The sequence below is a fragment of the Moschus berezovskii genome, chromosome 12 (genome assembly GCF_049115385.1).
Source record: "Moschus berezovskii isolate FMDL1 chromosome 12, NW_MosBer_1.0, whole genome shotgun sequence".
In the NCBI taxonomy this organism is placed as follows: Eukaryota; Metazoa; Chordata; class Mammalia; order Artiodactyla; family Moschidae; genus Moschus; species Moschus berezovskii.
In genome coordinates this window covers 66020134-66032864 of record NC_142471.1, presented here as the reverse complement: position 1 = coordinate 66032864, position 12731 = coordinate 66020134, and the positions used below count along the sequence as shown (strand labels likewise).

Here is a 12731-nt window from a genome sequence, read left to right as displayed (position 1 = left end):
GATAGGCCTCTCCCTTTAGAGCCACAGTCAGAGCTCATTTAGAAGAAGATTATTTTCTACATAAATAAAAATAAAACAGAAAAAATCACGCTTGATAGGAATTGGTTATATGTATCATCAAATGAGTTCTTTCAGAATACTAGTTTAGTTAGTTTAAGCTGCAAATCCACTCTTAATTTCAGTTTGGTATTGTTTTATGTATAGGCCCTACTTGGCAATCTTCAGACATTGGAACAGAGAGAGCACTTGATTAGAATTTCCACACAATAAGAAAAACCATTTTAGTAAGTTATGCTTTTTAAACAAGGGCCTCTCTGCTCCCAAATATGTATCTTTTCTTCCTCAATTGTCTATCTGACATGTAGAAAAGGAAAGGTACATGTTTCTGCCTTTTGGAGGAATGAAGAATCTACCATTTAAACTTGCTCTCGTATGTGTTTTGCTTTCTTAGCCTATTTATATAAATATAAGAAGCCAGAAGCCAGTGAAAATAAAAATCATGAAGCTATCCATGAGACATGCAGAAGCAGACTCCTTGAATGATAAACAAGCTCAGCTGCAGGAAGATCTATGGTCTGATATTCATTATTGAAAAACTTCCATTGGATGGACAGTTTGTCCAGATGAGTTAGTTAATTTTAAGAGCTCTCTGTCCTCTTAGAAATATACTATTCCAGATTGGCTGAAAATGTGTTTATTTTGAACATTCATCAGTAATTTTGGGTCAGCCACCCCACAGCTTGGTTTGCTTTGGTGCCAGCTGCATATGTCAGGAAAGTTAGATGTCTCTTGTTTTGTTAAAAGGAGGGAAAGTCATGTGGGGGAGTGGGACTCTTGGAGAGAGAAGGGAGTGTGGAGTGTTCAGTTTGCCTCAGGATTGAGAAGCTATGAGGAGAGGCTAGTCCATATTAACCTGTAAGGAATTCGGGGGTTTTGTCCAAGGATAACTTTTCTTCTCTGCAAATGAAATTCCATTTCAATATTCCAAAACTATTTAAACAAATCATTTCAGTTGTGCAAAAGCTCTTTTTTCTATGCTAGATTTACTAATCCTTACAAGTTCTATTTGAATCCTGCCTTTACTCATAAACTTTTTGTTACTGCAGTGGCTTTCTTAAGCCTTCTCTTGTCTGAAGTTCTGAAGCAGTAGGAGATAAGAACTATTGCCCTTTACCAATATATTGTACTCTTTGTGTTCTCTGGTGGCTCAGTGGTAAGGAGTCTGCCCTGCCAATGCAGGAGACATAGGTTTGATCCCTGGTTCAGGAAGATACCCTGGAGGAGGAAATGACAATCCACTCCAATATTCTTGCCAGGGAAATCCTATGGACAGAGGAGCCTGATGGGCTACAGGCAGTGGGGTAGCAGAAGAGTCAGACACAATTTAATGACTCAGTTCAGTTCAGTTGCTCAGTCATGTTTGCACGTCAGGCCTCCCTGTCCATCACCCACTCCTGGAGTTTACTCAAACTCATGTCCATTGAGTTGGTGATGCCATCCAATCATCTCATCCTCTGTTGTCCCCTTCTCCTTCCTTTAGTCTTTCCCAGCATCAGGGTCTTTTCCAATGAGTCAGTTCTTTGCATCAGGTGGACAAAGTATTGGAGTTTCAGCTTCAGCATCAGTCCTTCCAATGAATATTCAGGATTGATTTCTTTTAGGATGGACTGGTTGGATCCCTTTGCAGTCCCACAGACTCTCAAGAGTCTTCTCCAACACCACAGTTCCATCTATTTGCCATGAAGTGATGGCACTGGATGCCATGATCTTAGTTTTCTGAATGTTGAGTTTTAAGCCAATGTTTTCACTCTCCTCTTTACTTTCATCAAAAGGCTCTTTAGTTCTTCACTTTCTGCCATAAGGGTGGTGTCATCTGCATATCTGAAGTTATTGATATTTCTCCTGGTAGTCTTGATTCCAGCTTGTGCTTCATCCAGCCCAGTGTTTCTCATGATGTACTCCACATATAAGTTCAATAAGCAGGGTGACAATATACAGCCTTGATGTACTCCTTTTGGTATTTGGAACCAGTCTGTTGTTCCATGTCCAGTTCTAACTGTTGCTTCCTGATGAGCAGGTCAGGTGGTCTGGTATTCCAGTCTCTTTAAGAATTTTCCACAGTTTGTTGTGATCCGCACAGTCAAAGGCTTTGGCATAGTCAATAAAGCAGAAGTAGATGTTTTTCTGGAATTCTGTTGCTTTTTCTATGATCCAGTCGATGTTGGCAATTTGATCTCTGGTTCCTGTGCCTTTTCTAAATCCAGCTTGAACATCTGAAAGTTCACGGTTCATGTACTGTTGAAGCCTGGCTTGGAGAATTTTGAGCATGACTTTGCTAGCGTGTGAGATGAGTGCAATTGTGCGGTAGTCTGAACATTCTTTGGCATTGCCTTTTTTGGGATTGGAATGGAAATTGACCTTTTCCAGTCCTGTGGGCACTGCTGAGTTTTCCAAATTTGCTGGCATATTGAGTGTAGCACTTTCACAGCCTCATCTTTTAGGATTTGAAATATCTCAACTGGAATTGCATCACCCCCACTAGCTTTGTTCATAGTGATGCTTCCTAAGGCCCACTTGACTTCAGATTCCAGGATGATTGGCTCTAGGTGAGTGATCACACCATCATGATTATCTGGGACATGAAGATCTGTTTTTGCATAGTTCTTCTGTGTATTCTTGCCACCTCTTCTTAATATCTTCTGCTTCTGTTAGTTTCCATAACATTTGTGTCCTTTATTGTGCCTGTCTTCGCATGAAATGTTCCCTTGGTGTCTCTAATTTTCTGACGCCTAAAGAACAACAAATTCTAGTGCATGTAGAGTGATAACTCATGTTTTCATTTTGCTAATGAAGAATGATATTAAACATTGTCTTCTATAGTTATTTGCCTTATATATATTTTCTTTGGTGAAATTTCTATTCCAGTGTTTTGTTTTTAAATGGGTTGTTTTTCTTGTTACTAAGTTGTGAGAATTTTAATATATTCTGGATACAAATTCTTTGTCAGCCATTTGTTTTGTAAATATTTCCCCCCTAAATATAGATTCTCTTTTCATTTTCTTAAAATGTACCTTTTGAAGTGTAAAAGTTTTGGTAAAGGTAAGTGGTCAAAAGAGTAAAGAAAAATAATCAGTAAAAAAAAAGTTGTACATCCTTCAATTAGATGAATTCAGGTATGCATCACTAAGGTTCCACTTTTGCCTTGAGGAGAAAAGGAAGCTCATGGCTAAATTCACTGTTAAATCATACTAAACCATCCTTTCCTTAAGTTTCTGGGACGATCCATGTGCCTTGTGAGGGCAAAGGATGATTTTGTTTTTGTATGTGTTTTCAGCATGCCTGATACTGTTACTGGTAATAGTAGTAACATTTATTGAATACTTACTACATGATAGTCAGTGTGCTAAGCATTAAAAAAGTTTTTTATTTGATAAAGTCCAACTTGCAGCCATGAAATTTAAAAGACGCTACTCCTTGGAAGGAAAGTTATGACCAACCTAGATAGTATATTAAAAAGCAGAGACATTACTTTGCCAACCAAGGTCCGTCTAGTCAAAGCTATGGTTTTTCCCGTGGTCATGTATGGATGTGAGAGTTGGACTGTGAAGAAAGCTGATCGCTGAAGAATTGATGCTTTTGAACTGTGGTGCTGGAGAAGACTCTTGAGAGTCCCTTGTACTGCAAGGAGATCCAACCAGTCCATTCTAAAGGAGATCAATCCTGGGTGTTCTTTGGAAGGACTGATGCTAAAGCTGAATCTCCAATACTTTGGCCACCTCATGCGACGAGTAGACTCACTGGAAAAGACTCTGATGCTGGGAAAGGTTGGGGGCGGGAGGAAAAGGGGACGACCGAGAATGAGATGGCTGAATGGCATCACTGACTCTGTGGACATGAGTTTGAGTGAACTCCGGGAGTTGGTGATAGACAGGGAGGCCTGGTGTGCTGTGATTCATGGGGTTGCAGAGAGTTGGACATGACTGAGCGACTGAACTGAACTGAACTTACTTGAAAGTTAATTTGTGCCTTTTGTGTTCTAGGGTTTACAAAATGCGCTTTAAATGATCAGAATCTACTTTGAATTTATATTATACAGTTACATGCATGGTGTAAGTACCATATTTTCCCTCCCATCCCTCATGTCATTGATATCATAATTTCATTTTAGCAAATGCCATGCTTGAAATCTGTTGCTCTTATTTTTGCTTGAACCATTCAGGTATCTCTTAGAGTAACTAAAATAAGAAAAACAATTTTTTTTAACCTTCACTTGTATCTTTTCTGACACTCATCAATTGTTTTTTACTTCCACTTTTCTTTTTTTTTCCTTCTGCCTGAATACTTTTCTTTAATGTTTCTTAAAGAGTACGTATACTGTCAGTGAGTTTGAGAAAATTATTTCTCCTTTACCTTTGAAGGATATTTTTGCATAGTGCAAAATTCTGGGTTGACCTTTTTTTTTTTTAACACTTTAAAGATTTCTTTAAATTTTCTTCCATGGTTTCTGTTGAGAAGTTTGCTATAATTCTTGTTCTTTCTTTTTAATTTTTGGCCATGCTGCTGGCCATGTGCAGAATTTTAGTTCCCAGATCAGGAATCAAGTCATGCCCCTTGCAGTAGAAGTGAGGCGTCTTTAACCATTGTACAGAGAAGTCCCTGTAATTCTTATTACTTCTCTATAAGCAGTGTATCTTTTGTTTCCCTAAGTGCTTTTTAGATTTTCTCTTTGTCTTTGGTTTTTAGCATTTTGACCTTGATATGCCTAGGTATGTGTGTGTTCATGTTTGATTATTGTTATTTATCCTGTTTTTAAGTCACAAATAAGATCTTTTGTTTGTTACCATTGAAAGTCTGCATTTTAAACAGATTTTTGAACTGCTGGCTCATATCCATCAGCTCATTCAACTTTAGCACCTGTCTCATCCCAAGTAGCTTTTCCAGAGCTACTAATTTCACCATTAGCTCCATGAGTTTTCCCAATTTAAACTTGAACTTCTTTAGCATTTTTACTTTTCTAATGAAAACATCACAGAGCACATAGAGATTGGCAAGCCTTTTGTGTCTTTTCCAATGGTGTCTGGAATGAGTTTATTGACCACCTTTTCCAAGTCACTTGTCTGCACCTCTTGGGTAATGATTTCCATCATCTTCTTGTGGATCCGGCGCACCTGCTGGTGCTGGGCCTAAGAAGTCTTCTGAGTCTAGTTGTTGTGATTTTCTGTGTAAAACTCACACAGAACAGATGAATCAAGTAACCATTGGTAGTCTTGACATTAATGTGAGCTTCAGTCATGGTCTACCAATTTTTAACTATGGAGCACATTTTGTCACAGGTAAGATCCATGCCATGGAAATTAGTCAGGCAGTTTTTGCCCTGAACATCCACAATTAACTTGAATTTTCTAAGTGCAATTTCATAATTTTGCAGATCAGCAAGACTCACTTAAAAAACACAAACCTTGAGGCCATCAGATGAGATTTTGGTGCCTTGAGTTCCCGTGACCAGTGTTTTCCCAATATTTCTTGTATTGAAATATAAGATCTGCTTTCAGATCATACCAGTCTTTCTTAGAAAATGGATCAATCACTTTCTTTATGACTGCCTTTTTGCCTCCTTTTTTAGGGCACTTATTCTTACTGACCACCATGGTGCTGCTCAGAGAGCCAAAAGGGCTATTTATCTTATTTAGTACTGAGTTTGTTGGATCTAGGCCTTGATTTGTTGTTTGTTGTCTGTCACTAATTTTGGAAAATTGTCAGCCATTATTCTTCAGCCCTCTTGTTCTTTTTTTTGCCTTCTAAGATTCTAATTTTGTGTATAATATACCATTTCATAGTATAATATACCATTCCTCTGCTCTTGGCTTCTCTGTTCTTTTTTTTTCTTCTCTTTGCATTTCATTTTGGTAATCTGTATTGACTTGTCTTTTGATGGTTTGCATTGTTTCTGACAAAAAGTCTACTTTACCTTATGTGTCTTTTTGCTTTGTCTACTTTTAAGATTTTCCTTTAATCTCTGCTTTTCAGCAATTTGATTGTGATACACTTTGGTGTATTATTATTGTTTTTTCTTTTTAAGTTTCTATGGGTTTATAGTTTTAATTTAGAAGTTTGGACCATTATTTTTTCCTTCTCTTATCCTGTTTTGGCACCAATTACTCATATAGTAGGATACTTAATATTGTCTGATGGCTCTGTGATGCTCCATTACATTTTCTTGAGTCTTTTCCCTCCTTATATGTCATTTTGTGCCATTAATTTTTTGCAGTGTCTTAAATTCAGTATACTTTTCATTGCAGTTACTATTTTTTATTTCTAGAAATTGTTTGTTTCTTTTTATTTCTTTTATATTTCTCATTTTCACTCCTTTGCTTTCTTTTGTCTTCTCAAATATATAGACAATATTTTAAAATAATCTTTTCATTTCTTTGGCTACTACTTTAATCATCTGTGTCATTTCTGTCTGTTTTTATTTATTGATTTTTTTCTGCTGCTTATGGGTCATCTTTTTTTGTTTCTTTGTGTGCTAGTAGTTTTAAACTGGATATCAGACATTTAAAATTTTACATTGTTGGATGCTGGATAGTTTGATATTCCTTTAAATATTATTTGTCTTTTTGAGAGGTGAAGTTAAAGTCCTTGGGATCAGCTTGATTTTTTTCAAGTTTTGTTAGAATGAAAGTGAAAGTGAAGTTGCTCAGTCGTGTCCGACTCTTTGCAACCCCATGGACTGCAGCCTACCAGGCACCTCTGTCCATGGGATTTTCCCGGCAAGAGTACTGGAGTGGGGTGCCATACTAATTTTGTTTCTCTGTTGTAGCAATACCTTTCTGAGGCAATACTTTTCTTTTCTTTTTTTTTTTTTACACTGAGTGGTTTATTTTATTTATTTATTTTTAATTTATTTTTTAATTTTAATTTTTTCTATTTTTTATTGGAGGCTAATTATTTTACAATATTAGTTGGTTTTGCCATACATTGACATGAATCTGCCCCGGGTGTACATGAGTTCCCCTTCCTGAACCCCCCTCCCATCTCCCTCCTCCCCTTATGCTCCCTCTGGTTCATCCCCATGCACCAGCCCTGAGCATCCTGTATCATGCGTCGAACCTGGACTGGTGATTTGTTTCACATATGATAATAAGCAATACTTTTCTTATTCTGTACCCTTCTTACTCAAAGCCTTGTATGTTATGAGGTTTTCTCAGTCTGGTTGCCCAGAATGTGAATTTTTCCTGGTCCTGTGTGTAGTGTGCTGATTGTTTTACTTACTCCTTCCTGTTGGTTCTTTCCCTTACCTTGGTAGTTTTCTTACATATGCAAGGATGTCAGGAAACTCCACTGCCGGAGCTCATGTTCTTTGTGTAACTCCCTCCTCTCCTGTACATTGCAAATTTTAGTTGCCTTGGCCTCTCATAGCTCTGAACTCTGTGTCATCAACTCAACAAGACTGCTGAATTCTGTTTTGGTTCCCTGTTTTTGTACTACAAGCCTGAAAGTTCTCTCCAGGTATGAGATGGCAAATGATAGGGCTCATCTCGTTTGTTTTTCCTTCTTTAGGAATCACTGTCCTGTGCTTTATGTTTTTATGTCAGAAAGCATTGTTTCGTGTACCTTGGTCCTTTTAAAAAAGTATTGAAGGTAAGGGGGTTAATGTGGTTTCTGTCGTTCTAGCATAGCTGGCGGAGAAGGCAATGGCAAGCCACTCCAGTACTCTTGCCTGGAAAATCCCATGGATGGAGGAGCCTGGTAGGCTGCAGTTCGTGGGGTCGCTGGGGGTCAGACATGACTGAGCGACTTCACTTTCACTTTTCACTTTCACACATTGGAGAAGGAAATGGCAACCCACTCCAGTGTTCTTGCCTGGAGAATCCCAGGGATGGGGGAGCCTGGTGGGCTTCCGTCTATGGGGTCACACAGAGTTGGATACGACTGAAGTGACTTAGCAGCAGCAGCAGCATAGCTGGATACTGGAATTCATCATATGATTTTTTTAAAAAAATTTATTTATTTTAATTGGAGGCTAATTACTTTACAACATTGTATTGGTTTTGCCATACAATGACATGAATCCGCCCCGGGTGTACATGTGTTCCCCATCCTGAACCCCCCTCGCTTCCTCCCTTCCCATCCCATCCCTCTGGGTCATCCCAGTGCACCAGCCCCGAGCATCCTGTATCATGCATCGAACCTGCACTGGTGATTCGTTTCACATATGATAATATACATGTTTCAGTGACAGCTTTCCCAGAATGTCTCCCTGTCCCCAAATAGATTCCTGACTGCCTTTCAGGAGGTTTATAATTCCACTGTTAAATAATCATTAGTTTGGCTCCTTTGGAATTTGAATATTCTGTTAAGATGCAAACATGCCTCATAGGAAAGGAAACATGACGCACAAGTACCTCAACGAATCAGGAGATTCATTTCAGTTCAGTTCAGTCGCTCAGTCGTGTCCGACTCTCTGCAACCCCATGAATCACAGCACGCCAGGCCCCCTGTCCATCACCAACTCCCGGAGTTCACCCAAACTCATGTCCACAGAGTCAGTGATGCCATCCAGCCATCTCATTCTCTGTTGTCCCCTTCTCCTCCCACCCCCAACCTTTCCCAGCATCAGAGTCTTTTCCAGTGAGTCAACTCGTCTCATGAGGTGGCCAAAGTATTGCAGTTTCAGCTTTAGCATCAGATTAGCACTGACATATATACATACAATGTGTAAAATAGATAGCTAGTAGGAAGCTGCTGTATATCACTGGGAGCTCAATTCAGTGCTCTGTAATGACTGAGAGAGGTGGAATTTAGGGGGTAGGAGGGAGGCTCAAAAGGTAGGGCAATATACATATACATACAGCTGATTTTTTCCCTTTGTTGTGTAGCAGAAACTAATGCAACATTGTAAAGCAACTGTATTCCAATAATAAAAGTAAAAAATAAATATTTATGGGGCATCTGAAAACACAGAAATGTTAAAGAAATAAAGGTTTGGGTACCCGGACTCATAAACTACTTGTGAACTCTGCCCAACTTATTTAGCTTGTCTGGGCCCAGTTTTATCATTTGTAAAATATAAGGGAGGTGGATTAGGGGATTAGTTGGAATATGGATTAGTTGGCCTCTGGCTGAGAGCAGAAGTAGGTCAGTGCCTTACTCTTTAAGGAACTTAAATATAGTTGGAGAGACACAACTAAATTTCCTTAAAACTCTAGCAAATTATAAAGGACAATGTAGTAGAATATTATCTGTGCCAAGTGCTATGAGAGTTCAGATATGGTAACCTAAGAGAGTGATGTGTAAGGTCTGAAGGAGTAAGATAAGGCTTTGTGGCGAGGCAAAGGTGGAACTCAACTTGTTCCTTGAATGATGGATGTTTTTGGATAAAGCAAAGGGGACAAAAGTAAGGGGAATAAGATGTTCACTTTTGCAAGAAAATTTTCATTGTCTACTGAAAGTTTAAGTTTGTGAGACTGGATCAATTTCAGGATGTTATTTATGAAAATGGAAATGATTGTTCTTTTCCCTATATCACTAAGCGATAACAACAACTAACATTTTAATAGTGGTTATCACTGTTGATTATTTTGAGATGGCTATAGTGTTTTTCAGAGTTAGGAGTTTTGCAGTCACTTCCTAGTGTTTCTTAAACGAATCCTAAATTTTGTACCTCAAATAAAACTAGTTACTGATGTTTCTCATTATTACTCATCCCCTTGATTTCTTTTGTGTTTCCTATCTTGGTTAAAGGCATCATTTCCTACCTTATCTCTTAAGGAAAAATTTGAACTATTTTTTATTCTTTTCTGAGCCTAGTCTCCCGTATTCTTTTGGCCATCAGATATCAGAAGTCTTTAGTCAAGACTTGGCTAAGAAGTCAACCCCCTTTATCACACACTCCTGAATTCATCCTTTTCCTTTATTTTGCAGATTATAAGTGCATATTACATTGATTCAGAGTTACTTCTGTTCTTACTTGTGTACATAATAATAGGCTGTGAGTTCCGTGAGGGTAGGGACAAATATTTATTCATTTTTGAATTCCTATTGTTTAATATAGTGTGTTGAGCACTATATCCAGGCCAGAATATTGGAGTGGGCAACTGTTTTCCTTCCTCAGGGGATCATCCCAACCAAGGGATCAAACCCAGGTCTTCTGCATTGCTGGAAGATTCCTTACCGTCTGAGTCACCGGGGAAGCCCTGAGTACATTGTAGGAGCTGATATGTTTGTGTGAATTGATCATCAGTATAGATAACAAACACTCTTGAAAGTCTGGTCCATTCCAGGACTCTAGTTCTGTAGGTCCCCTGAGGCTGCCACTAGGAGGCTCCAAAGCCATCCACATGAAAAAATTTGGTTTGCTTCCAAGTTAGACAAGGAACTGATGATGCTTGATAAATCCTTATCAAAAGTTCAGATGTCTAAACCTTTATTTTGATTTCTTTAGAATTCTGTTTTATTTTCTGGTTGACTTTGACATTTAGCAGCTTTGGACTACACATTACCCTTTGGAGAACTTTAAAGCTAAATGATGTAAGTCAAGGATATAAACATTCTCGTCTTAGTTAGTCTGCCCATACCATGGGGGATGTCAACTTTCAAAGAAGCTAAGTCAGTTTCTTCAGGCACAAAATGAAGACAAATGCTACTGACTCTATTCCAGTGCCTAAATATTTATTCACTTCATCAAAAAGTATGCATTAAGTATAATTGTTGGTACCTGTCATTTTAATACATCAGATTCCAACAGAAATGTCCATCTAAGATTATTACTGCTCAGTCAACAATTATGCCAGACTATTGGCTCTAGTTGGTGTCATTACTGCTACTTTGGTGCAGTAAATTCCAAATCATTTCTTAGCAGGTTCTCTTTAGAAACTTCTTGATATTGGGATCATCCTAGAGCTTCTGAGTGGATTTTATTATCTGCGTATGAGGAAGAGAAGAGCTGTTTGTGTAGTTATTAATAACACTGATTGCTTCACATCCCTCTCCCCCCACTTTCCACATCTAAGATCTGTCTTTTCTTCACTCCTGAGTTTATCTTCTATGAGAGTTTTTCCAGGATGTAACATTCTCTTTTTTCCCCTCTGAATTTAGACTAACTAAATCTTAGAGTTGGAAGAACTTTAGTTCACGTAGTTCAGTATTCTACCCAAAGTGTGACATATCAAGTGAGGGTAAAAACAGCCCCAGATTTGTTGAGTAAATCAGCAAAGCCTTGGTTTTGGCCAAGGCTGATTATGTCGCTTTTCTTGTCCAAGCCCAGTCCTTTTCTGAGAACTACTACTTTGCTGCAAGCTGTGTGTATCACTGTTAATAGCTATTTATTATTACATAGTCCTTACATGAGGCTTAATTGCCATGAGGCAACTTATTTAGCACTTTTGTGAGGAATCAATCAGGTGAAACAAAATAACTCTATAGATGGAATATTAGCAATTGCAGATGAATGAAAAGTAGATATTCTATATTCTTATACTTTGTATAGATTAGTATTAGATCAAATTCTGCAGGATACTCACTTGAAAATAGACTTCAGGTTGATTGGGTATAAGTCCTGTTGTACAGATGAAAAATCAGGGCTGTGCTCAATACTGTGAGGCTGTCCTTAGAAATCTAGCAGATGAATGATTTATGCTGAGTTACTGTGGGAAGTCTCTGCTTCTGGGTTCAGCCTTCAGCCCAATTGTATTGCATGTTTTCATGAACATTCTTGGGATGAAACCATGGTGTCTTCATCTGGGAATGATGTAAAATTAGAGAAATACTGCACACCACAGAGTAGGAAGACAGCTGGAGAGGAGCCTTAAATATTCATGGTCATCTGCCAAGTATCCATATATATTTGCATACATTTAGTAGAAGTGGATAAAAATACTTTCTGAGGCAGATTCTTCCAGGGTGTCATTTATTCTGTTAGGTGTCCCAGTGGGAAGAGCACCAGCAGTTAAGAGGCCTGTGTTCTAATCATTGCTTGGTACAAATTGCTGTGCAGTCCAAACGTTGGGGAAATCGTTTCATCCCTGACCCCATTCTCTTATCTGTGAAATTTGAGGGTATTCTACTCTCTCCCCATCCCTCTAGAGCAGAGGTCAGCAAAGTACAGCCTGCAGGCCAAATCCTGCAACCACTTGTTTTTGTTGTTTTATTGGAGTACAGTTTTATTGGAGTACAGCCATGCTTATTTATTTATGTATTGTCCATGGCTGCTTTTGCATTACATTAGCCGACTTGAATAGTTGCAACAGAGGCTATGTGGCTCACAAGACCTAAAATATTTGCTCTCTGGCTCTTTATAGAAAAAGACTGCCAACCTCGACTCTAGAGCACATTTGAAAAAAATTGGTGAGGGAAGAGGGGTGGTTCAGTCATCAAGACTAGGGATGCTATTGGTATCTAGTTGGTTGAGGCTAATAAAGCTGAAACTCCAATACTTTGGCCACCTCATGCGATGAGTTGACTCACTGGAAAAGACTCTGATGCTGGGAGGGATTGTGGGCAGGAGGAGAAGGGGGCGACAGAGAATGAGATGGCTGGATGGCATCACCGACTTGATGGACATGAGTTTGAGTGAACTCCGGGAGTTGGTGATGGACAGGGAGGCCTGGCATGCTGTGATTCATGGGGTTGCAAAGAGTCGGATGCGACTGAACTGAACTGAACTGAAGAATATCAAATGTTCTGTGAGGTGTGACATAATGAAGAACTGTCTTACATGAAATTCTAATAGT

The 12731-nt window shown here is 38.8% G+C and overlaps 1 protein-coding gene and 1 pseudogene across 1 annotated transcript in view; one reads left to right on the top strand and one right to left on the bottom strand.

The window, feature by feature from the left end:
* The window catches only part of HPSE2 (heparanase 2 (inactive)), a 714911-nt gene that overhangs the window by 26047 nt on the left and 676133 nt on the right, over positions 1 to 12731 (top strand). The window lies entirely within an intron of this gene.
* On the bottom strand, positions 4859 to 5648 carry LOC129555464 (small ribosomal subunit protein eS1-like; annotated as a pseudogene).